This window comes from Furipterus horrens, unplaced genomic scaffold (assembly GCF_987537825.1).
Source record: "Furipterus horrens unplaced genomic scaffold, mFurHor1.1.pri manual_scaffold_12, whole genome shotgun sequence".
Classification (NCBI taxonomy): Eukaryota; Metazoa; Chordata; class Mammalia; order Chiroptera; family Furipteridae; genus Furipterus; species Furipterus horrens.
In genome coordinates this window covers 73,795,962-73,821,323 of record NW_028327182.1, presented here as the reverse complement: position 1 = coordinate 73,821,323, position 25,362 = coordinate 73,795,962, and the positions used below count along the sequence as shown (strand labels likewise).

The following is a 25,362-nucleotide window of genomic DNA, read 5'->3' as shown; positions in this document are numbered from 1 at the left end:
TTTAAAGACTGGTCTATCTGTGGTGATTAGCTTGTGCAGTGTATATTGGTTTGTTGTGTTTGATATAACTGTCTTGTAGTTAAAAGCACAGACTGTGGAGCCAGAGTGCCTGGATTCAAAGCCCACCTCACCACTTATTAGCCGTGAGACCTTGGGTAAATTACTTAACCTTTCTGTGCCTCAGTGCCTGCCACCTAGGATGTGCTTCGTAGAGGTTAACATCATCATCATAATCATCATCCTCCAGTAACATTTATTAATAGTTATAGCAAATTAAGTATCTTACTTCACAGAGATACAGAATCTTTTCAGTATCCTAAATATTCTCTCTTAGGAATTGCAGTTGGTTGACAGTAACAGATGCTGCCCAACCCCACCCCACTACATGGTCTTAAACTCCTAAAGCTTTATTTCCTTAACATAACAAGAAGACTGAAGGTAGACAGTCGCGGGCATAGTTTTGGTGTCATAAGGATGTGAGGGTAACTGAAATTCTCTTGCTTGATTTCCTTCCTTCATGGGCTCATGATGGCTGCTACAGCTCCAGCCATCATGTCTGGATCACTGAAGGAAGAAGAATGAAGGATTGGAGGGAGGGAGGCAAAGGGGGAAAACTGGAACACACCTGTATTAGTGTAATCAATAAAATATATTTTTTGCAAGGGGTACCTGGAAATTGATGGATAAGCTCCCTTTAAAATTTCTTCCTAGAAACCTCACCTAAGGACTTCTAATATCTATTGACCATCTCTATCTTCAAGGGATATTGGGAAAGGTAATTTTCTCTGGGCATTTTGCTCCTTTTAAAAATACAGATGATCTTCTAATTGGGTTTTTCTTTCTGGCATTGAGTTGTGTAAGTTCTTTATACATTTTAGAAATTAACCCCTTATCAGATATATTGTTGGCGTATATATTCTTCCATGCAGTGGGTTGCCTTTCCATTTTGTTGATGGTTTCTTTTGTTGTGTAAAAGCTTTTTAGTTTGATGTAGTCCTGTTTGTTTATTTTTTTCATGTTTCCCTTGCCCGGAGAGATATATTGGCAAAAATATTGCAATGAGAGATGTCTGAGATTTTACTGCCTACGTCTTCTAGGATTTTTATGGTTTCACGATTTACATTTAAGTCTTTTACCCATTTTGAGTTTATTCTTGTGAATGGACCTGGAAATTATTATGCTGTATGAAGTAAGCCAGGCAGAGAAAGACAAACACCATACCACCTCACTTATATGTGGAATTTAATCAACAAAATAACATAGCAAACAGAATAGAAACAGAAGCGTAGATACCTAGAAAAGACTGGCAGCTGTCACAGGTGAAGGGAATAAGCAAAAAACATCTATGACATGTAGACATGGACAGGTGTGGTGACAGCCAGAGGGGAAGCGGGTGGGACGAGGTGGAAGTAGACAAAGTGGGGTAAATGGGGACGGAAAGAGACCTGATTTTGGGTAGTGTGTGCACAATGCAGTGTGCAGATGATGTTTTATTGAGTTGTACACTTGAAACCTGTATGATTTTATTAACCAATGTCACCCTAATAAATTCAATAAAAAATACAGATGACCTGTTACTAAGGAAAAAGGGAAGAAGGGGTATCGTATGGGCGGCTAGCGGTCTCTGCCGCAGGGGGACCTCACTTCCGGAGTGCCCCCTCAGGGGCCTCAAGGAATTTGTGTCTGTTTCTAAGTTAGCAGTTGATTGCCTTCTCCAGATTGACAGCTATGGTAGTCCAGTCATTTACGTTCTTTAGCCTATGTTAAATTTTTGCCTTTAAGAAGTTTGTTCAAGAAAGAAAAGACAATTACAGGAAGAGATGGGAATATAGGATGTTTTAAGCTTAGGTATTGTCAGCACAAGTGTAAAAAGGGTTCTTAGTTTCTAACTAAAGATTCACCGTATGGGCCACGTGGTAGGTGCTCCCTGATTAATGGCGAGAAAGGCTTTGTTGTATGGTCCATCACCTGCCTACACACCTCCGTCCACAGACAGGTTGGCAGTAATACAAAAAGCACTGTCAACATCATCACGAAATGTAGAGAAGGAAGGAAATTAGTCTGATTTGGCAGACAAGAAAGATTATCAGGCAAGGTTTATACATAAGGAAGAACCATGGCAACAAGTTATGAAGACTTGTTTAACCACAAATTAGAGTCAAAAGCAAACCCATGAGTGCTATCTAGTAAGATCACATACCCGGAAGTAGGAGGGTTAGGTTCTTGGCTCAGATCTGCAGTAAATGATTTATATAATTTAGGGTGAAAAAGTGAATGGATTAAGCAAAAAAAAAAAAAAAAAAAAAAAACAAAAAACCCCACACACAAAAAAATCCCCTCATAGACACAGACAATAGTGTGGTTATTACCAGAGGGAAAGGGGAGTGAGGGGGCAGGTAGAAGAGGCAAAGGGGGGACAAATGGTGACGGAAGGAGGCTTGGCTTGGGTGGTGAACACAGAATGCAATGTACAGGTGATGGACTATAGAACCGTACGCCTGAAACCGATGTAATTTTACTAACTAGTGTCATCCCAATAAATTCACTTGAAGAAATAAAAAGGAGGGAAAAAAAGACTTATCTTTTCGAGATAGTGTTTCGTTTCCCTCGGACACACTCCGAAGTGGGATTCCCACAGCCTACATTTACTGCCACCTTGTAACTTTCCATTCGCTCTTTGCCCCCTGAAGCTCAAGCTTCCCTGACAACTTCTCTGACCCTTTCACCATGGCTTTCTGAACAGCAAATCAGAGATCCTCTGGGCCTCCATCTTCCTTGACTTTTTTTTTTTTTTTTTTTTGCAGCATTTGATAGTATTTATCACTCCATTCTTGTGTTGTTTTTTTTTTAAATTTTATTGATTTTTTAAAATTTTATTAAGTTTATTGGGGTGACACTGGTTAATAAGATTATATAAGTTTTTACACTTTTAATAATTTCTTTTGAAAATATTAACAGAAGTACTTAATACATACGGGAATACGCACACACATATAGTTACATAGGTAGATCTATTTATCTCCACGCTCCAAAATGCATACAAATTCTCATATAGTCCCCTCCGACACTGTATGTGCAATACAATAGAATCTGGTGAAAACGCTGAACTTACAAGACTGGGTTATGAAAAACATCAACACCTCCAATATGCTCCCTTAGATCACTTGCTCTGGGGAACCCAGCCACTGTGTCGTGAGAACACTCAAGCAGCCCTATGGAGAGGTCTAGGTGGCGAGGAACTGAGGGCTCCTGTTAACAACCAGCACCACCTTGCCAGCCATTTCAGTTAGCCATCTTAGGAGCAGACATCGCTGGCTGTCAGTTTAACTGCTGTCTTGTGAGAGACCCTAAGACAGAATCACCTAGCAAACCACTTTTCCTTGACCCTATAGAAAGTGTGAATAACAGATGTTATCATTTTTTGAAGCAATTTGTTAATGCAACAATTAATGCTAGATACAGGTTTACTTGATCTGACATTTGTATTGCATTATATCATAGAAACTCACTCTACAATGCAAGATTACATAGGTTTAAAGTGTACATTCCTATGATACATAATCTGTATATTGCATTGTGTGCCCACCACCCAGAGTCAAATAATCTTCTGTCAGCATATATTTCACCACCTTTACCCCCACCTCCCTTCCCTCTGGTAACCACTGTACAATTGTGTGTGTCTATAAGTTTCAGTTGTATATCCCACATATGAATGAAATCATATGCTTCCTAGCTTTTTCTGACGGACTTATTTCACTTAGCATATACTCTCAAGGTCCATCCATGCTGTAGCAAATGGCAGTATTTCATCTTTTCTTCTGGCTGAGGAGTATCCAATAGTTTATATGTACCACATCCTCTTTGTCCTCTTTATATGTACCACATCTACTGAGGAATACTGGTTGTTTCCTTGTCTTGGCCACCGTGAATAATGCTGCAGTGAACACAGGGGCGCATATGTCTTTGCAAATAAATGTTTCACATGTTTTGGGTAGATACCCAGCAGAAAGATTGCTGGGTCATATGGCAACTCTATTCCTAAGTTTTTGAGGAACCACCATACCGTTTTCCACAGTGGCTGCTCCAGTTCTTGACCTTCCTCTTTGGTTCCTAGGACACCATATCCTTTTTATTTTCTGTCCTCTTTAGATAACTCTCTCAGTATCCACTTTCTCCCCTTCCTCAGTATCCTTACTCTCTCTGGGAGGGACATCCACTACATACTTTCTGGTGACTCTTGAATTTGTGTTTCCAGACCTCCTTTTCTGAACTCCAGACTCCTTACAACTTCCTTCTGAGCTCCTTAAAGTCAATGTGTCCCAAAGTGAGTTCATTACCTCCTGCTCCACTCTGCTCCAGGGAGGGCCTTGAAGCAGCTGGGCCCACAGTGTGGCTCTTCGTCCCAGGAGAGTGGGTGCCACTCACTCTCTGATGCCCACCCAGCCACACTTTGTCCCATCCCTAGGTTTTCCTGACTGTTAATCCTCAGTTTTACTTCTGCCCAGTCTTGCGGTTTTATGCCTCATTATCTTGCACGGATATGGTCGGTTGTTCTCAGTGCTAGTCTGGCTCACTGTTCTGTCTGGACCCCCTCCATGTTCATTACTGTTTCTCTGCCTGGATTCCCATCATGGAGAATCAGTCCTGCACGATCAAGGCCAGAGACCTGGATGTCATTCCCGACTCCTCATTCCCCCGTGACCCACAGCTCAGGGTCACTATGACTCGGAAATTGCTTCTATGTGGCTTCCAACGCCTCACCTCCTGCATCTTCACCGCCATTTTTCTTTTTCTGGGGCTGTGGCCATCTCTCCTGGTAGTCCCTGTCTTTGCCTCCTCCTGACTGTCCTTCTCTTTGTTGCTGGATTGTGTGATGGTGATGTTCTCAACTGTTTAAAACTCGGGTGTCCCCTTGTTTGTGGTATCAAGGACCAGTTCCTATGAATGGCACACACAACCCTCTGCAATCTCTTCTCATCATCGGTGCGTCCTGCCTCTCAGCCCCCTTCACTTCTGAGCTACACCAACCACTCAGGACTGCTTTTCATGCTTGTGTTCATTTGCCTGCACTAGTTTTCTGCCTGGAAGGCTCTCTTTCCACCTGTCTTCCTGGGAAATTCCCACTTATCATTTAAGATTCAGTTCAGTCATAACCCTCTCCATCATACCGAGAGCAGCTAACACTTGCATGCGCTTCTTGTGTACCAGTCACTGTTCAGGATGCTCTGTGTGAATTAATTTGCTGATTCTCACAATTCTCTTGTGGTACCTATACGGTAGGCACCACTAGTATCACTCTCATCTTATAATTGAGAAACAGGCACAAAGAGGTTAAATGGCTTACTTAGAGTTATACAGCTGGTGAGTGCACATTGGTGTCATTCTAGCCCGTGGGCTCTTTACCACTAGCTATGTCAGAGGAGGCCACTTCCTCCTTGTGCTGCCGCCCTCTCCTGAGTCATATCAGTCTCTCTCACTGCATTTAGTACACACGCTTCTAAGTACAACACCTCCCTACCCCGAGGGCAGGCCTGTCTGTAAATCATACTGTATCCCTGGTGTAGGGACCCTGACTTGCCCATTTCTGTATCCCATGGTCTAGTGAAGCACCTGGCACCTGGTTCATACTCAACAAATATTTTTGAAAGAATAACTGAAGGCATATAATGAATATTACTAGTTGGATAACTGATTAGTTAAAACAGTTTGTAAGGTGTAAAGCAGAGGTCAGCCAACTATAGGCAAATCTGGCCAACTGTCTATTATTACACTGGCCATGAGCTAAGAATGGTTTCTATAGATGAATATTTACAGTCCATCTGATGACAGGGAACAGTGACTCTAAACCTTGATTAAGTGAAATGTTATCCCTCCCCAAAAAATTCTGCTCTTCCTCATTAGTAGATCAGTGATATAGTCAATTGTTACTATCTTTTGTATTTTATCAATAATAAATTTGAGGAAATTTGTGTGCTCTCTGGTTATGTGAGTACCTACATAATATCCATAATTTTTCTCTTGGCCTGAAAATCCTAAAATAGTTACTCTTTGGTCTTTTACTAGGAAAGTTTGCTGACTGCTGTTCAACGTGCCATTTAAATAACAGTGTTACGTTATTTTTGGTTGTTATATTATTTTTATGTCTAAAGCATTTAATAAAACATTAAAAATATTCTAATCCTAAAAAACTGTTAATGTTATTGTTATGTATTATGATGGGGGGGGCGGTATTTAAAAAAGTAAAATATTTTGGGCATGCTTATCTGATTAAATGGGATAAAGCTTGTATTTCTTTCTTATTCCTGTTCCTACACCTAAATTAGGGTAATGCATAGTTCATTGGTTTGAGGGTAAGTGACTTATGATGCACTATGTCTTGCTTCAGTAGGTTATACTGGAGGTTGGTTAGTGGTGTTTAGGACAGATTGTATAAAATTCAAGTTGGAGACAGAATCTTTTTCACATTGTCAAGTTCCCAAATTTCTGATGACGATGACCTAGACTACAGGATATCTAATTATTCATGATGCATTGGAAAAAGGCAAAACTCAGTAGGAGCCATAGAATACTTAGTGCACATTTAAAAAAGACTATTTATAAGCTTATGTGTGTATACATATAAATTTGCTACTAGTCTTGAATCTTTAAAGCCTTTAAAAATTTATATTTGGAGTATTTTTCTGTTTTTTATTTTATTAAGAAGAAGCTATAAATAAAACTGAACCATGCTATCATTTTTCATTATCTCTAATGGCTTTGTGACAGGATGAATGCTTCTGTGGTATAGCGCTTGAGTTTATTTTTCTTCTTCAAATGTTGTTGAGCTTGATTACTTAGAAATATTACAAAATCTTCTGTCCTGAAGGAAAAAGCTTTTGACTCCAAATTTTAAAAAAAAGCATGTACATTACATTATGTGAAACCTTAGTAACTTTTGGGAGCTATTTGAAATCACACATATTCCTTTGTCTTCACATTGTTGTTTCTCTTATATTCTCTGCCCAAGCTGGCAAGTAGCCTCTAAAATATTTTAGAAGTCTAAGGGCCAGTGTTTTTATTTTATATGTTTCATATTTACCTTCAATTAAAATCTGTATTTTTTAGGTTATTATTCTGGAGCCAATTGTACAGCCACTTAACTTTTTAAAAGTTTTTTATTGAGGTAACATTGGTTTATAATATTATGTGTTTCATGTGTGTAACATTATAATTTGACATCTGTATGCACTTCAGCATGCTCACCACCAAAGGTTTAGTTTCCATCTGTCACCACACAACTGACTGGACCCCCTTTACCTGTTTTGCCCCTTCTTTACCCCTTGTCCTCTCTGGTAACCACTGATCTGTTGTCTGCCTCTATGGGTTCTTTTTGTTTTTGCTTTTTAATATTTCACATAGTAGTGAATTTGTACTATGGTATTTGTCTTTTTCATTTTGACTTATTTCACTCGCACAATACTCTCAAGGTCCATCCGTGTTGTTGCAAATGGAAGGCTTTCACCTTTTTATTGCTGATTCATATTCCATTCTTTCTCTCTCTCTACACACACACACACACACACTTTTTGCTCCATAAGATGCACTTTCTTTCCCCCCAAAAGTGGGGGGAAATGTCTGTGCATCTTATGGAGCAAATATTGCATCACAGACCGTGATGTGTATTACCTGATTTGTCAGTGGTGGTGACAGCTGTTAGAAGAGGAAGTGGTGGGCCCACGCGAAACCCCTGGGGGTGCTAAAATGTCCCACTTCACTGCTGAATCTCAGGGTGTCTGGTCAGTTGCTGTCCGCCTCTGCCCATCACCCAGGACCTGGGATAGGGCAGAGAGCCGCCTGACATTCCCAGCTACAACCAGTGACTTGTCGAATCAGCTGAGGCTAATAACGGGTATGAGGCACAGTGCCAATTGCCAATTGTCTTTGACACTGGGTGGGGTCTGTGTCAGTAGAACTGCCTCCAATCACCAGTCACTGTGTCTTAAGCTCTGCTAATCACGAGAGGCAGATGAGTGGAGCTGAAGTAATATGTTCTTGGCTGGCTACTGGCTCCTTTAAATGCTACAGCTGTCTCGTCTACCTCCATACTGTTTCCAGTGCACACCAGATTTCTATGTGGGAGGCCAGCAGTAACTTGGTGAGCACCCATAAATGCTGAAGTTTGTAGTATATAAAGGGAGTTATGGTGGGGTCACTATTCTAGTAGTAACACAGGCACTGAGGGGATTAAGGGGTATCACTGGCCATAACAGGCACTGGGGGTAGTCTGCCAGAATCTGTAATTAGGATAGTGATACTCTCAGTGACTGTTACAACTAGTGATACCTCTTAACTCCCTCAATGCCTGTTATTAAAGGCCCTACCTTAAAGAGTACCTCCAATCATCCCAAAACCCTACTTGTCTCTTGGCGGTTAGCCCAGTTAGAGCATTAAAATAAAAAAAGCTCATCTCTTTGTCATAAAATGAATAGTGAGGGGCGAGAAGTGATGAGCTTTTTTTATTTGAATGCCCAAACTGGGCTAACTGCCAAGGGAGAAGTGAGGGGAAGTGGAGCTTTCAGAAGGTTGGAGGCACTTTTTAATCCCTTAGTTCCTATTCCGTAACGCCCTGGCCTCACACCATCTTAGTGCCAGTCTGTGGCTCCAGAAAAATGGTCAGGTTACGCAGGAGGCTGAGCTGGCTGGTGCTGTGTAGGGCAGCGATTGCAAAGGTGCCAAAACCATAACCGTGACAAGCTCAGGACATGAGAAAACCCATTACATGGTTGTGTTGTCCTGCTGTGCAGGCGGCACCAAATTGCCACTGATGTTAATTTTCAAAAGGAAAATCTTTCCAAAAGAAGTGATTCCACAAGGAATTGTTGTGCATGTTCATGAGAAAGGATGGATGGATGAAAGTGGAATGAGAGTATGGGTTGAAAAAGTGTGGTCCAAACGTCCCGGCGGGCTTCTGAAAAAACCTGCCTTATTAGTGCTTGACCAGTGTAGAGCACATATTAGCAAAACTACAAAAAAGAGCTTTAAAGAAGTGAAGACTCATCTAGCTGTAATTCCTGGGGGTCTTACCAGCCAGTTACAATCTCTCGACGTTTCCATCAACAAATCATTTAAAGTCTTTATGCGAGAAGAGTGGAACAAATGGATGGCTGCTGGTAATCATGATATGACTCCTGCTGGATGAATGAAGAGGACCACTATCACTCAAGTTTGTGAATGGGTGAAAACATCATGGCACTCAGTGAAGGATGAAACCGTTGTACAGTCATTCAAAAAACGTGGCATTAGCAATGCCTTAGATGGAACTGAAGATAGTATCATATATGAAGATAGTGAAGAAAGTGATATCAGTTATTGTGAGCTGCATAAATTCTGACACTAGCAATGATGAGGTCTTGGGGTTCCCAGAAAACTAGAAGAGCACTCGAACCTTAAAGTCTCTCCTCATTTGTTAATGACAGTGATGATGGTTCTTAATACTGCCGTTGACTGCTGTTCACTTTTCAGAACATTCTTCTGTTATATTTTATTTAATATTTTAGTACACCATTCAGTTCAGAATATTATTTTTCTTGTTTTCCTCCCCTAAACCTAGGGGCATCTTATGGTCAGGTGCGTCTTATAGTGCGAAAAATATGGAGTGTGTGTGTGCGTGTGTGCATGTGTGTGTGTGTAGATATAGATAGATAGATCATGTCTTCTTTATCCATTATTCCATTGACAGACACTTACTTTGTTTCCATTGGCTATTGTAAATAATGTTGCAATGAACATAGGTGTGCATATCTTTTTGAAATAGTTGTACAGTCATTTTAATAGGAACATTTTAGACCTGAGAGGGGCCAGCAACCTGCTTACAAGGAAGAAAGTGAGGCCAAGAGAGAGATTTTGAAATACACTCATGGTCATACAACTAGGCAGTGGAGAGCAAAGACAAGAAGCAGGTAAGACCCCTATGCTAGAATTTCCTCGGTGAATTTTTTCCCTTTTGTAAATGTTCAAGGATGAAATTGTCCAGAAACTTGAGTGGGAAAAATAATAGAAGTCCAAATTCTTATTTTTGAAATTGTTATTATGATTTAAATTATTTCCAATTCTGTAGAAGTTTGAAATTAAGTCAGTGGTATGGTTTTAGGAAAAAAGTAACACTGTACTTTGAAAGTACTTTGAATCAATGTTTCTACAGGTAGGTTTTCTGGGGATTTACATCATTGTTCACAATATTAGGTGATGTTAAAATGCTAGACTGTAAGCGCTCAAATGCAAAGCAAGTTGCGGGACCTGTGTGGGCCCAGGAACTTCTCGTGGTGTCTGATCTCCAGGCCTTGTCAGATGGGCGGGCTTTGGCTCCTTGCAGGCCTGGTGCCTCTGGGGTCTATATTTGCTGTACAGACATCACAGCACAAACTCTTGGGGAGTTTGAGGGTTTGTGCTGTGGATGGTTATAGAAAATAATCTGTAAATCTGTACCTCTTTCTTTTTTTCCTTCTTTTTATTAATGTGCTTTTTAAAAAAGACAGTTGCCTGCATTTGCTTAAGGACAAACTGGGAATAGCTGAGTAACGATAGAAGGGCTGATGAAGGTAGTGATCCCTTCTGGCAGTTTATTTGACCTTTAAGGAAACCCATCCCCTTGCGCATTCTATGAGGTCTCATGGACACTATTTCCAACAGCTGTAGTGCAGCAGCAGCCCATATAAATGTAGTGCGTGTCTGCCCAGGGAAGCTGCTGTGCTCCGGACCCCAAGTCATCAACATCACAGAATTCATTATATGCAGTTGTCTCTGTTTAGTTTTCTTAACTTTTTGAAAAACTGAGAGAGTTGAGCTGTCTAAGGTTGGTCATTGGAATGCAAGACTTGAAATGAGGGCATCTGTCTCTGCAAAACAAGAAGCAACAAACAAGGATAGTCATTATACTGTATTTATTGCATTTATGTGGGTAGTTGCCAATAGCATCATCATTTTCTGGAACACTGTGTTCTGACTCTAGTTGGTTCATCTGTGGTATCTTTCTAGCCAAAAGGAAGTGGAATGTTGTGAAAATATCAGGTGAGTTTGGGAGCCAGTTGGATAATTATTTCAAATCACAAATGTACTTTTCCCCTGTTAGCATACTCATTAATGGGGTATGGTTGTTCCTGGAGAAAATTTACAGTGTAAAATCTTTATTGAGAACCTCCATGTGCATATTAGCTTAGTTTCTGAGTTCAAGGAGAGGCAGGTGGCAAATGCTAGTCAAGACTGGCCAGTAGAGCTGGAGTTAGATGGGTATCAAGTCAAGTTGGGTGATCAGGGCTGGGGCTGGCGTCAGGGCAAAGTTGCATGGGCTGGTATCAAAACTGGTGATCACAGACAGGTAAGAACTAAAGACCTAGATGAGAACATGGGCTCCCCACAGGAGAAGACAGCCCCAAGGAAAGTGTTAGATAGGAAGCTGACTCATTTGGGCAAGCGTCAGGTAAGGCATGATCAAGTCTGAAGATGTGAGAGGAGATTGCATTAGTCATGGCCCATGCAGTCAAGTAGAAAACCTTTAATGCAAGGACTTAGTTACAAAAGTCTTTGGAAGATCTGAATGCCACATAGGGAACGATGAGGTCACCAGAGATTAGCAATAGCAGGAAACCACTAACACCTCTGAGGCTGGTGGAAAAAAAGAGAACGGGGTTGGGGTGTTGCTACCAGAGGCCAAGAGCTGGATCTATGTGGAAGCTCCCAGAAGCAGCGGGGACAGATGCCAGGAAGGTGTGCCTGGTGGGAGGGGAACCCTGTGGAAGCCAAAGGCACTGCTGGAGATGCCATCTGAAGCAGAGAGAGCAAAAGGAAGAAATACCCGCCTTCTTTCTCCTTCCTCTCTTTCCATCTTTCACCTAAACCTAACTGGAGCCAGTTGACAAATGAGTCTGGAAAGGTAGTTTGTAGGGGTGGAGGTAGAGGGAAGGGCAAGCAGTGGATTAAGTTGCAAACAGGGGAACTACCAGCACACAGGTGCAGGTCTGGGGCAGGGATGGAGGCAGACTCATTTGTGCTGACAGGCGGCCATAGCCTACTGGACCCGACTGAAGCAGCAGAGCAAGGCTTTCACGAAGGGATGAAGGACCTGGAATGTTAGACTTCCTGGTTTTCCAAGGCTTGTGCCTGAGAGCCCTTTGTGTGTCTTGTGACTGTTCCTTGGCCCACTGGAAGCTCAGGCACATTTTGGGGAGGCTGCCTCCTTTTGAGGTTGTGGGCACCCTGTTAGATTCCTACCCCGTGTGAAGGCTCAGCAGCTGGCCTTTGACCAAAATTTCCAGAAACCACCCTTTCAGTAGTTGAAGCTCTGCGTGAGTGATGAAGAATTCCATGACAGTGAGTACTAAAACAAAGGAAGGTTCTGTATAGAAAGGGTTTCTTCATGTCTTTATGTCCTGGATAGCTACAGAAGCAACACTTCCTGAGTTAGTCATATAAATTCGCAGCCATGAATTAAGGCATCCTGTGGTCTCTGTCCCCTTTCCAGTCACTTTGTTTAGAAAGTTTGTCACTTTTAATCATCCTGGTCATCATTGACCATCTCCATTGTCATCGTTCCAGACACTGAATACACTGTAAGTAGAACATTGTGTTATCTGCGTGCATTGTGGAGAAGGGGTAAGCTACACAGAGTTCAGCTATTTGTGACCATGATAACTATCATTTACAGAACCGTTACTATACACCCAGCACTGTGCTTTAAGAGTAGTTATGCAGTGGTTCTCAGTGTGACTCAGACTCACCTACAGCGCTTGTCAAAATGCAGCTAGCTTCTTCCACTTGTGGCTTCTCAATCTGTTTCTGATTCAGCACGTGTGGAGTATAGCCTGATAATTTGCATTTCTCACTAGTTTCCAGATTGTCTTGATGCTGCTGGTCCTGGGAAGCACTTTGGGAACCTTTGCATTAGGGCCTTGGCTCTTCACAAAGGCTGATATTAATATCTCCATCCTATAGCAGAGGAACTGAGGCTTAATGAGGTCACCGAACTAGTTAAAGGCACATGGCTGAGAAGCAGTGGTGGGAGGTCATTGTTTGGGTCAGTTGTTGGTGTCCCTCCAGGCCTGACAGCCAGTGGCCAGGCCTGGACCATCACGAGGGCCTTGGTTTGGCAGGACTGATGGCTACCATCCTCAGTGGGCTAGGCCACCTGTGGTATTTGTGTTTGGTCTTACAGCCCTTGTGAATTTCTTTCTTAAATTTTAGTCTCTGGTGAAAGTAAATTTGTGGGTTACCTTTAAAAAAATATTGGGTCCTGTTTAGTGGATTTTTCTCTTTTAGCACAAATTCCCCGATGGCTGAGGCTGGTGTGTTGTCTGAGGCAGTGAGACCTGGAAGCGCCACTCTGGGCATTCCGAGAGGGACCCTCTGCATGTCCAGTCAACCTCTGTGCTGGGACTCCCCAGGGGTTTGCTGGGACACCTGGGACCCACCACCTGCACTGTGGGGTGTTTGCCACCATGCTCAGACCTCTCTCCTTCTATCCTAGTGCGTGGCCTGTTGCCTGGCATTTTGTTTCACAAGAAACCAAGATACACTTAATTCAATCAGTCCCCCACGTTGATGGATGCTGTGGCCATCCCCGGTGACCTTCAGAGAGTCGTGAATCCCTTACCCCCTGCTCTCAGATGCCTCGCCAATGTGCTCACCTAATTTCCCAAGTCACCCATTGAGCAAAACAGCCCACAGGAAACCCAGGGCTTGATAGAAAGGGTGAGGTAGTATGCATAACACACCACCTACTTCCCTACTGGATTTCAGTCACATATTAATTATTAATTCAAAGTATCTTCATCTTTCTATCTGCACACAGCAAATATGAACTCTAGCCATGTATTTTTAAATAGCTCCATTATGATCAAGCAAATTTGAATATCTTGTACATTATTACAAGTGGGCTTTGCCTATAATAGAAAAAGCTGTTTTACATATGGTTTCTATTTTTTCATTTTGGTAAACTATAGTCAAATTCTGAGCTGGGAGAAATGTGAGCTGTTTGCTATGGGAATAATTTTATTTATCACACTTGCAGTAGCTCCCATCATGTTTCTGTTGCAGAAAGTGTGAGTTAAGACCCAAAGTGGAGAAATCTGTGTTCTGGGACCTGGATTGGATTAGGAAAACTGATGAATTTATAATAATATAGGTAATCTGAATAATAAATACTAAAAAGCAGCTTTACTTGGCTATATATGCAGTTAATGCGGTCATGTGGAAAGAAAAGATGTAAAATTATATTTTCTGTTAATTTAGAAATCAATTCCAAAAGCATTCATATATTAATCACCCAATCAATATTAGGCAATCTATTAGAAAATAACTGCTTCTGACCTTTTTCTGAAACACAGTTTTCAGATTCTGGTAAATTCGTACCTGTAGTTTTCCAGTTGACTCTAAAGTATATTTTTGTATTTTATGTAATGGATTTAAAAAAATAGAAAATTCTCACCATATTTCTTCTAGAATTTTTACGTAGAAGCCAGAGTCTTCTGTAGTCTTGCATATCACTTGTTTATCGCTGCATAACAAACCTTCCCCATAGTGGTTCAAAACAGCAACAGTCATTTATTGAATTCACAAATAGGATATTTGAGCAGAGCTTGGCATGGAGGGCTTGCACATTATGCACATTAGCCGAGTGGTTCAAGAGAAGGACAGACGGGTCAAGGGGATGGAAGGGCAAGGGGAGGAAGGCCTAGAGAATCCTCTTCCCATGAGGCCACTCACATGGCTGGTGAGTTGGCTCTAGCTGTAAACTGAGAGCTCAACTGGGGCTGAGGGCCAGGGGCCTTGGTCTCTCTTCATGTAAGAGACTTCATGAGGTGTCTGTGCTTTCTCAGACCATGGTAGCTGGGTTCTAAGAGTGATCATCCCAAGAGAACCAGGTGGCAAGCTCTGATGTGGTCTTCACAACAGCCTCAAAATCTCATGGTGTTACTTCTGCTGGGCTCTGTTGGTGGGCCAGTGTTGAAGGGCAGGGACTGTAGACTATCCTGTTGATGAAGGAGGTGCCAAAGAATTTGGCATGTTTTAGAACTGCTGCACCCTGTTAGGAGCCTCTGATGAACATTTGAACTGTGGCTTCTAAATGAAAGACTTGATCATGTGTTGATAGGGTGAGGCTGCACTGCTCCCCATAAACAGCATGGCCCATTGGACTCTATCTTGGCCCACTCATTAGGTACTAATTAAACAGTGTTAATCAGGTCTGCAGAGCAGTGGGCCCAGCTGAACTGGGCAAGGGCAGTTTTGTTGAAAGGGTAGGGATGAAAGTCATACTGCAGGGCTACCAGGAAAAATTTGATCATGATGATGAGGTGGAGACAGGTATGGACAGTGCTTTCAAAATGCTTAGCTGAATCTTGTTGGATTACAATAGCTTCAAACTAGAAACCAGCCTTAAGGAAAAAACTCAAAAACATTGAAATTCATGGAGACTGAAAAACATGCTCTTAAATAATGAATGGGTTAACAATGAGATCAAGGTAGAAATCAAAAAGTTTCTGGAAACAAATGAAAATGAACACACAACAGCCCAAAATTCATGGGACACTGTGAAGGCAGTCCTGAGAGGGAAGTTCACAGCAATACAGGCTTACCTAAAAAGGATAGAAGAATTTCAAACAAACAGCCTAACCCTACATCTATAAGAACTAGAGGAACAACAACAAACAAAGCCCAGAGCAAGTAGAATGAAGGAAATAATCAAGATCAGAACAGAGTTAACTGACGTTAGGAACTAAAAGAACAATTTAAAGGATCAGTAAATCCAGGAGCTGGTTCTTTGAAAAGATAAACAAAATTGACAAGCCTTTAACCAGACTTATCAAGAAAAAGAGAGAGAGGATCCAAATAAATAAAGATCAGAAATGAAAGAGGAGAAATTACAACTGATACCACAGAAATACAAAGGATTGTAAGAATTACTACAGACAACTATATGACAAGAAATCTGGCAACCTGGGTGAAATGGACAAATATCTAGAAGCATAATGATCTTCCAAAACTGAATTAAGAAGAAGCAGAAAGCCTGAATAGACTGATAACATCTAGTGAGATTAAAGCAGTAATCAAAAAACTCCTGGCACACAAAAGCCCTGGACCAGACGGCTTCACAGGTTAATTTTACAAAATATTTAGGAAAGAGCTAACTCCTATCCTTTTCAAACTATTCCAAAAAATTCAAGAAGAGGAAAGACTCCCAAACTCTTTTTGAAGCCAATATTATCCTAATTCCAAAACCAGTTCAAGACACAACGAAGAAAGAAAACTACAGGCCAATATTGCTGATGAACGTAGATGCTAAAATCCTCAAAAAATATTGGCAAACCAAATCCAGTAATACATTAAAAGGATCACACACCATGATCAAGTGGGATTCATCCCAGTGATGCGAGGATGGTATAATATTTGCAAATCAATAAATGTATGAACATTTAAACAAAATGAAAGACAAAAACCACATGATCATATCAATAGATGCTAAAAAGCACTTGCTTAAATACAGCACCCGTTTATGATAAAAACGCTCAGTAAACTGGGAATAGAGGGAGCATACCTCAACATAATAAAGGCCATATACAAGAAACCTGAAGCCAACATCATACTCAAAGGGCAAAAATTAAAAGCTTTCTTCCTAAGATCAGGAACAAGACAAGGATGTCCACTTTCTCCACTCCTATTCAACATAGTGTTGGAATTTCTAGCCACAGCAATCAGATAAGAAAAAAAAATAAAAAATAAAAAAGCATCCAGATTGGAAAGGAGGAAGTAAAACAGTCATTATTTGCAGGTAACATGATAATGTACATAGAAAACCCTATAGGCTTCACCAAAAAACTATTCTACCTAATAAGTGAATTTGTCAAAATAGCAGGATATAAAGTCAACATTCAGAAATTGAAGGCATTTTTGTATACCAACAATGAAGTATCGGAAACAGAAACTAGGGGGAAAATCCAATTTACTGAAACAACAAGAAAAATAAAGTACCTAGGAATGAACTTAACCAAGGAGGTAAAAGACCTGTACTCAGAAAATGACAGAACACTAAAGAAAGAAATTGAGGAAGATACAAATAAATACCATGTGCATGGATTGGAAGAATTACCATCATTAAAATGTTCATACTACCCAAGATGACCTATAGATTCAATTCAATCCCTATTGAAATAACAATGACATAGTTCACAGATTTAGAACAAATATTTCAAAAAATGTATATAGAACCAAAAATGACCCTGAATAGCCTCAACGATCTTGAGAAAGAAGAACAAAATAGGAGGGGTCACAATACCTGATATCAAACTCTATTATAAGGCCATTGTAATCAAGACAGTCTGGTACTGGCATAAGAACAGACAAACAGATCAATGGAACAGAATAGAGAGCCCAGAAGAAAATCCATGTCTCAATGGTCAATTAATATTTGACAAAGGGGTCAGTAGCATAAAATGGAGTAAAAATAGCCTCTTCAACAAATGGTATTAAGAGAACTGGACTGGTACATGCAAAAATATGAAACTAGACCACCAACTTACACCATACACCAGAATAAACTCAAGATAGATAAAAGACTTAAATTAAGCCATGACACCATAAAAGTCATAGAGGAAAACATAGGCAGTAAAATCTCAGATATTCCACACAACAATATTTTTGCTGATATATCTCCCAGGGCAAGGGAAATAAAAGGAAAGAATAAACAAATGGGACTATATCAAATTAAAAAGCCTCTGCTTGGCTAAAGGAAACATCATCAAAATGAAAAGGGAACCAACCGTATGGGAAAGCATATTTGCCAAGGAAACCTCGACCCAGGGTTTGATCTCCAAAATATATAAAGAACTCATATGACTTAACACCAGGAAGAGAAACAATCCAGTTAAAAAATGGGCAAAGGACCTAAATAGACACTTCTCTAAGGAGGATATACAGAGGGCCCATAGGCATATGAAAAGATGCTCAACATCACTAGCCATTGGAGAGATGCAAATTAAAACCACAATGGGATACCACTGCACACCAATCAGAATGCCTATGATTAACAAATCAAATAAGTGCTGGCAAGGATGTGGAAAAAAGGGAACCCTAGTGTGCTGTTGGTGGAATGCAGACTGGTGCAGCCACTGTGGAAAACAGTATGGAATTTTTTCAAAAAACTAAAAATGGAACTGCCTTTTGGTCCAGCGATTCCACTACTGGGATCATACCCTAAGAATCCTGAAACACCAGTTCAGAAGAACCTATGCACCCCTATATTCATAAAAGCTCTATTTACAATAGCCAAGTGCTGGAAACAGCTTAAGTGTGCATCAGTAAATGAGTGGATCAAAGAACTGTGGTACATTTACACAATGGAATATTATACAGCAGAAAGAAAGAAGGAATTCCTACCTTTCACAATAGCATGGATGGAACTCTAGAATATTATGCTAAGTGAAGTAAGCCATTCAGTGAAAGACAAAGACAAATACCATATGATCTCACCTATAAGAGGAACCCAGTGATCAAAACAAACAAACGAGCAAAATAGAACCAGAAGCATGGACACAAGGAACAGACTGACATTGACCAGAGGGGAGGGGGAAAGTGGTAAGAGGGGAAAAGAGTGGAAGGGTCTAGTCAAGGAACTAGTATAAATGACCCTTGGACATGAACAACAGGATGGGGATTGACTGTGGGAACAGGGAGTGGAAGGAGCAGGGGAGAGCAATGGAGGAAAATTGGGACAACTGTAATAGAACAACAATAAAATTCTTAGCTGAGGTATGCTTAGCTGAGGTATGAAGAGAGAAATGCAGTAACCAGGTGATACCCAGTCAGACAGTGATCACTTTCTTTTTCTTTTTCAAGGATGGGAGAATTCGTAGGATGAAGGAAAGGAGCCAATACAAAATATAAGGTGCTATTTTCCCCATTCACCTATGTCACTTAATTTTTCTTCTAGATTTGCTTAAGTGCAGCGATCATGGCTCAGTTTTGTATACAGTGGACATAATAAATATTTACTGCAAAACAAAGGAATTCCATCTGTAGAAAAACGTGCTTGGGGATTGCCCACCACTTGTGATAACTTCTTTCCTTCCCCTCCAGTGTGTGAACCCTTTGCCTGCCATTTTGTTTCATAAGAGACCATGTAGCTTTTAAATAAAAATCAGCCTCCCACATGGATGGATGCTGCGGCCACCCCCAGTGACCTTCACTGGAATTCCTAATGAGTTCTTTCCTTACCCTGATCTCAGAGGCCTCTGCAACAAACTACCTATTTTCCCCAACTATTCATTGAAGTACAACAACCCACAGGAAGACCAACAGCTTGGAGGCTCCAGGATGTCTCCAGGGATGGCTCCTGGGAGCAAATCAGTATTTGTCAGAGAATCATTTTCTCTCAGAGTGTCAACTGGTTATCTATAAAATAGAGGGTGAACACTTGCTTTAGAGGGATGTTGTATGAGGTGTGATCACTTTTATTTAAGCGCTTTCTAAACTGGAAAAACTGTAAGCTGCGGAGCCTATACAAATGTAAGGAGCTGATTATTTGTGTTGCTATAGGCCAGTGTGGGTGTTCACATTTTATTAGAAACCTGACTTTTTCTATGAGGGTCATATAGCATCTGCTTCAGTCACTTTTCCATTTTTTGACTTACATAAGAAATTGGCATGGAAATGTCAGCAACTGAAAAATCACAATGGTTTTTTGCTTCATGATCTACAGTTGTAATGGGCACAGCAATCACAGTACTCTCTGGGTGTAGTCTTTTTATTATTTTTTTCCTAAGGAGTAAAAACCACTGATGGGAGTAAATAATAGGAGAGTGGTGTTTCATTGGTGGAACTGCATGTGTTTAGAAGCCAGATTTTCTCGGACACGTGAGAATTGGTTGAAGACATTTCAGAAATCATTCCTACCAGTTTGGCAATGGTCTGAGGCACACACCATGCAGAGAGTAATATAATCTAGTTTATAATTTGTGCTAATTTATGGCTAGATAAAAAGAATATCAGCTCTAGTTAGTTTCCTTTTTCAGTAATTTGCCCATTTGTACAACATTATACACCTAGACTGTTGTTGTGATGCGCATATGTATAATATTTTTTAGTAAGCTATCTCTTTTAGATCGACTGCACTATTTCTAAACCAAAAGTTCTAATGGGGACAAAGGATGAGACGTAAGTTGTGCATTTATTTCCTAAGTTTTTCTGCTCAGCAGAGGAAGGGTGTGGGTTGAAATGATCATATATAGAGGTCAACACTGCAATGTTTGGTGCAAAGCTCATGGGTGGCTTGAGGCCTGGGTGATGTCTGCTTCATTCTGTTAGAGTGACAGTCACAAAGACAGTCATACTGTGCACATTTCTACAGGTATTAATACCAATAGAGGCCCTTAAAGAGCAGAGAGGGCATTTGTAAAACCTATCTTTGGTGTTTGCATTTTCTAGTGTGTGTGCTTTTGTGTTCTACATAATTCGGTCCCTGACAGAAATTTCTGTGCCAAGCACGAGAGGTAGACATATGTGACTGAGTTGGAAGTGGAGTCTGAGAAGGGAGACGTGACCAAGCATGGGCCCATCTCTAGTCCTGCCACCACGATGACTCTGTTCCCTGTTGTTTTCCTAGGGTGTTAGTGGTTTGATGCCGTCCCTCTCTGGGATTGCCACCTTCCCCAATGTCCTTGCCCAGGCCAGGTTGTCTTCTTCCTACTAACTAAGGGTGAGGGAGAGGTGGCGAACAACCCCAGTCTGTGAAGGAGCCTGAGTTCTATGTGGCCCACATTTCCATGTGAACCGAGCGTTCAGACCAGAGTGCACTTTTGTTTGGGCTTTTGCTATCATTTCCATTTTGGGGATGCCTCTTCAGTGTGTACTCTTGGTGGCAAGCAGGCATTTGCCCTGTTTGATCGTAAGCACACCTCCTAGCATAGCCAACTGGATGATCCTCCCCCTGGAACTTTGATTTTTTTTTTTTTAATTTTATTTATTTATTTTTAGGGAGGGAGATAGAGAGGGAGAGAAACATCAATGTGTGAGAGAAACATTGTACATGCCCTGAGTAGGGACTGAATCTGCAACCTAGGCATGTGCCCTGACCAGGAATCAAACTAGTGATCCTTTGCTTTGTGGGACAGTGCCCAACCCACTGAGTCACGCCAGTCAGGGCAGGAACTTCAACTCCGGAGTGAGCAGTTCACAGAGGGAAGATGTGTGGACCTGTCTGCGGCTGTGACACTCCTGTTGGCTACCTCAATGCCCAGAGGGCCCCTCCTCTGGATAAAGTGAGAGTGAGCTTTTGTTAGCCTTCTGATTTTTTCCTTTAAAGTGGCAAGTATTCAGTTTAGCCCTGTTATCAAGAGTCCTGACTGACAATAGAGACCCCCACCCCTGGGTGGCCTTGTGTTGCCATTGGTCCTCCATTTCTGGGGCATTCTTGTGGGTCTTCTCCTGCCCTGGTTGGAGCCCGAGACAGTGCTGGCAGTCCCAAACTCCATTAGCCAAGGTTGGTTTGCCTGAGAAGAACCAGGGTCCTCTGGCCTTTGTTGTGTATGGCTAACAGGTCTCATTACTGCTGTTCCTACCTTGGTGGGACATCTCACAGTTCACTAGAACATGTATGCACCTGATCCTTTTGATGTCTGAGTATAGGTGGATACTACTATCCAAGTTGTACAGGTGATCAAACAGCTTCAATGAAGTTGAGTGATCTGGTTGTAGGGCTATTAACTGGCAGAAGTAGGACTTGAACGCAGGCCTCCCGACATATCATGCTGATACATCAAAGTTAGCCTCCTAATGAAACATCCTTAATTGAAAGACCACATCTACCAGATTCAGAAATCTCAGCTACAAAGAATTGCAAATGAGGAACATTGGAGTAAGAAGAGTTACCAGCTGATGTGGTTGCCACAAGCAATCTTGTTCTGAGTTCCCTGGGGACATGTGGCTTGTGTTAGGTGATGTTACCTGGGAAGATCAGGGGCTGGTAAGCTGAACACCCTCTGTCTCTCTTCTCTATTTGAGGCAGCACTGGGCTCTGGAATGGTGAGGGCCAAGGACCAGCCAGGATCTATACCCAGGTCCATGTCTCTGGTCTCAGTCCATCAGCAGCTCATTCAGTCCCACAGGACAGCATGACAGGCCAGCTCCCAAGTCTGGGTAGTTTACTTTGAAACTGCTCTTTTTACAGAGCTACTTAACACTAAGAACTAGTTAATACTAATTAGGATCATTCCAAAATAACTCTTTTCCTTCTATTTTCTCAAATAATATGTGCTTATTGCTGATAGATTAGGAGATACAAATAAACAAAGAAATAGAGAAAAATTAGAAAATACAAATAAACAAAAGAAAATAAAGAAAAAACTCTCATCTTTCCACCTGGAAATAACCACTTTAAACATACGTTTCCCAGACCTTCCTTCTATTACATTTTTACTTTCTTGTATTAGGTACAGTTCTTAGCATTTTTACATGTCTAATCTCATTAAGTCTTCCCAATTTGCAAGGTAGTATAGTCCTCATTTTATAGAAAAGTGAACAGGGCCTAGTTTCCAAGGTTGTGCTTTTAAATAAGTGTGCGTGTTTTAATGTATAGTTATGAGCTGAATACTCGTCGAGCACCTGCTCCAACGTATGTTCGTGTGTGGCAAGGTGAGCTGGGGAAGCTCTGTGAGTGCTGGGCTACAGTAGAGAGTGTGCGAGCAGGGAAGGGCTCAGATTTTTGGGAGCCTGATGCTTATGTGATTTTGATTTTCTTTTTAAGAAGAAATAAAATGTTGCATTACAGAATTCGATACAAAAGTGCATATTTACTTATCATGAGAAAGGCAATCACAGGAAATCACTGAAGCTTTGGAGAGTCAAGTCCCCTTCTTCCTTCTGAGGTCTCCTTCAGCAGTTGACGGGAAAAGCTTATCTAGTAAGGTTTCCTGATGGGAACCTGACCTTTCCTCCCGCCCAGGATGCCCTGCCCTCCCGGGAGGGGCCCCACTGCTTAAGCCTCACTGGCTTCCTAGGCTTGTGAGAGATAGTGCTCCTGGGTGACCCCGGATCCCAGGGTGTGGGAAGGGGGGGAGGAAGCACCTCTTCTGAGCTGAGAGCCATGGGGAGTGTGGAGCATCACCGCTGCGGGAATGACACAGAATTCTTGTCCCGTTTCAATATGCTATAAATACTTGCAGGCACTTTCTTCTCATGGTTTTATGGTTCCCTGTCCTGTCTTTGTTAGAGCTTGTTTATTATTATTATTTTCTCCAAATCTTAACCAGTTACTTCAGTACTATTTGTTTGCAGTTTTTTCATGTTCAGTTCTAGGTAGCAATTTTTATTTTTGATATCTTCCCTCATACTCTTTTCTAACTGACTGTTGTTGGTATGTAGAAAGGCCTTTAAAAAAAGAATTTGACATACTACCAAATTCTTAGAAATTCTAATAGTTTTTCAATTGCCAGAACTTTTAATTTTGTTTCTACTTTTTGAAGCCTGTTTATGGAGTGCTGTCGGATCAGTGAAGTGCTGTAATGATGGGCCCCTAGACAGTGGGAGGTGGCCAGGCTTAGTGACCTGATCAAGCAGGATACTGATCATAATGATTGCGATTGACCAAAGTAGGGTTAAGGTCATGATGTAAAGAACTGGTAGAACTTATCATAAATCATTGAAAGCCTGACCAAGTGTGAATCACATAGCACAGACTGAACTGGAGCACAGATCAAATCACATATCCTGATCTGACACTTAACTTGGCTGTTTATTAGTTACCCCATTGTCCTGTCTCTCATGGAAAATCAGTTTCTCCAGGGTCGTTTAAAGGGATGCTATGCTCAGGGTGAACTTGTTCTACCTGCTCTTCATCGAATAAAGGACAGCACCGCACTGAGCGAGCCCTTGATAAGCCCAGATTTTAGGTATTTCCTAAATGTCTTTGTGTGGCTGGATGGCTATCTGATCTTGAATTGGTGGGGCACTGCAGCACCCTGCCTTCAAATGCAGGACAGAACTGTGTTATCTCTTATCTGTGCCTGCCGGAAAGGCCACTTAGACCCACCCAGGTCTCCAGTATGGGCAGACAGACCTGTCCCAGATCATAGCGTTGCTCGCGCCGTGCTGTGTCATGGCCCTGGCTTGCACAGGGGTGAGTAACCTGAGACCTGTATCATCTGTGACTGACTTGTGGTTTAGACCGATTTTTCTGGAAAATCATTTCACACTGAAGCAACATAATTTGTGGGCTTCACACCCCTGTGTGCATTAGTGAATGCTCCTCTTCTGGGGAATCAGAAGGGGGAAGGCCACAAGTCCCAGGGGCATGGCAGTGACAGGGGTCATCTTTGTGATCTTATAGGTGCGTGCAGGTGTGTGTCAAAGGGAAGTGTCCACAGTGGGAGGGAAATTTGGGGAGATTTCTGTTTGGGAGGGGTGCTGGCAGCCATTTTTTTTCTAATTGAGAAGAGCCCTAGGAAGGGAAGTAAGTTAGCCTGCCACCTCGTTAGCACAATTTCTGGTGAGACCTTCCCAGCCCATTGCCTGGTGGCCAAAAGCAGGGAGAGGGAAGACATTTCGTCTCTAACAGTTGCTGGGCCTGGGGCAGGAATACAAATGGACGCTACCACATCCTGTTTCTAAGTAAATATTTCATTAAAAATTTTTTTTAGTTACAGTTTACATTCACTATTATTCTATATTAGTTTCAGATGTACAGCATACTGGTTATTTCAAGTACCCACTTGCCCCATACATAGTTATAACAATATTATTAACTATATTCCCTATACTGTACTTACATCCCCATGACTATTCTGTAACTATCAATTTGTATTTCTTAATCCCTTCACCTCTTTTATCCATCCCCCCCAACCTCCTCCCCTCTGTAAACCATCAATTTGTTTTCTGTTCCTATGAGTATTTGTATTGTGTCTGTTTTGTTTATTTTGTTCTTTAGATTCCACATATAATGAAATCTTATGGTATTTGTCTTTTTCTGTCTGACTTATTTCATTTAGCATAATAGCTCCCAAAACTAAATAAATATTTCAACATTATAAGTCAACCTTTGCATAAATCCAGTTCTGTCCTCGCGTCTTGATAAATATACCTTCATATCATCCTGGACAGCCAGATTCACATTTAGAATGCCCAGGCTCCTCAAGTTTCTTGTCTAGAATCTCCCTGTGGTACATATACAGGTATCCCTGGCCACAGGTGCCAGGTCTGTCTGCACCCTCTGCAAACAGCCTTCCTTGTGCAGACTGGAGGTGTGTTCCACCTTCGAGAGGTTGAACAAGGCAGGTACTGAAGCAGGTCCCAGGGACCTGTGGTATGGTCTGGAAGATGGGGCAGGGTCTGGGTAGGTTCACC

The 25,362-nt window shown here is 41.5% G+C and overlaps 1 protein-coding gene across 1 annotated transcript in view; it reads left to right on the top strand.

Moving 5' to 3' along the window:
- The window catches only part of CSGALNACT1 (chondroitin sulfate N-acetylgalactosaminyltransferase 1), a 299,964-nt gene that overhangs the window by 45,666 nt on the left and 228,936 nt on the right, over positions 1-25,362 (top strand). The gene's annotated exons all lie outside the window — the stretch shown is intronic.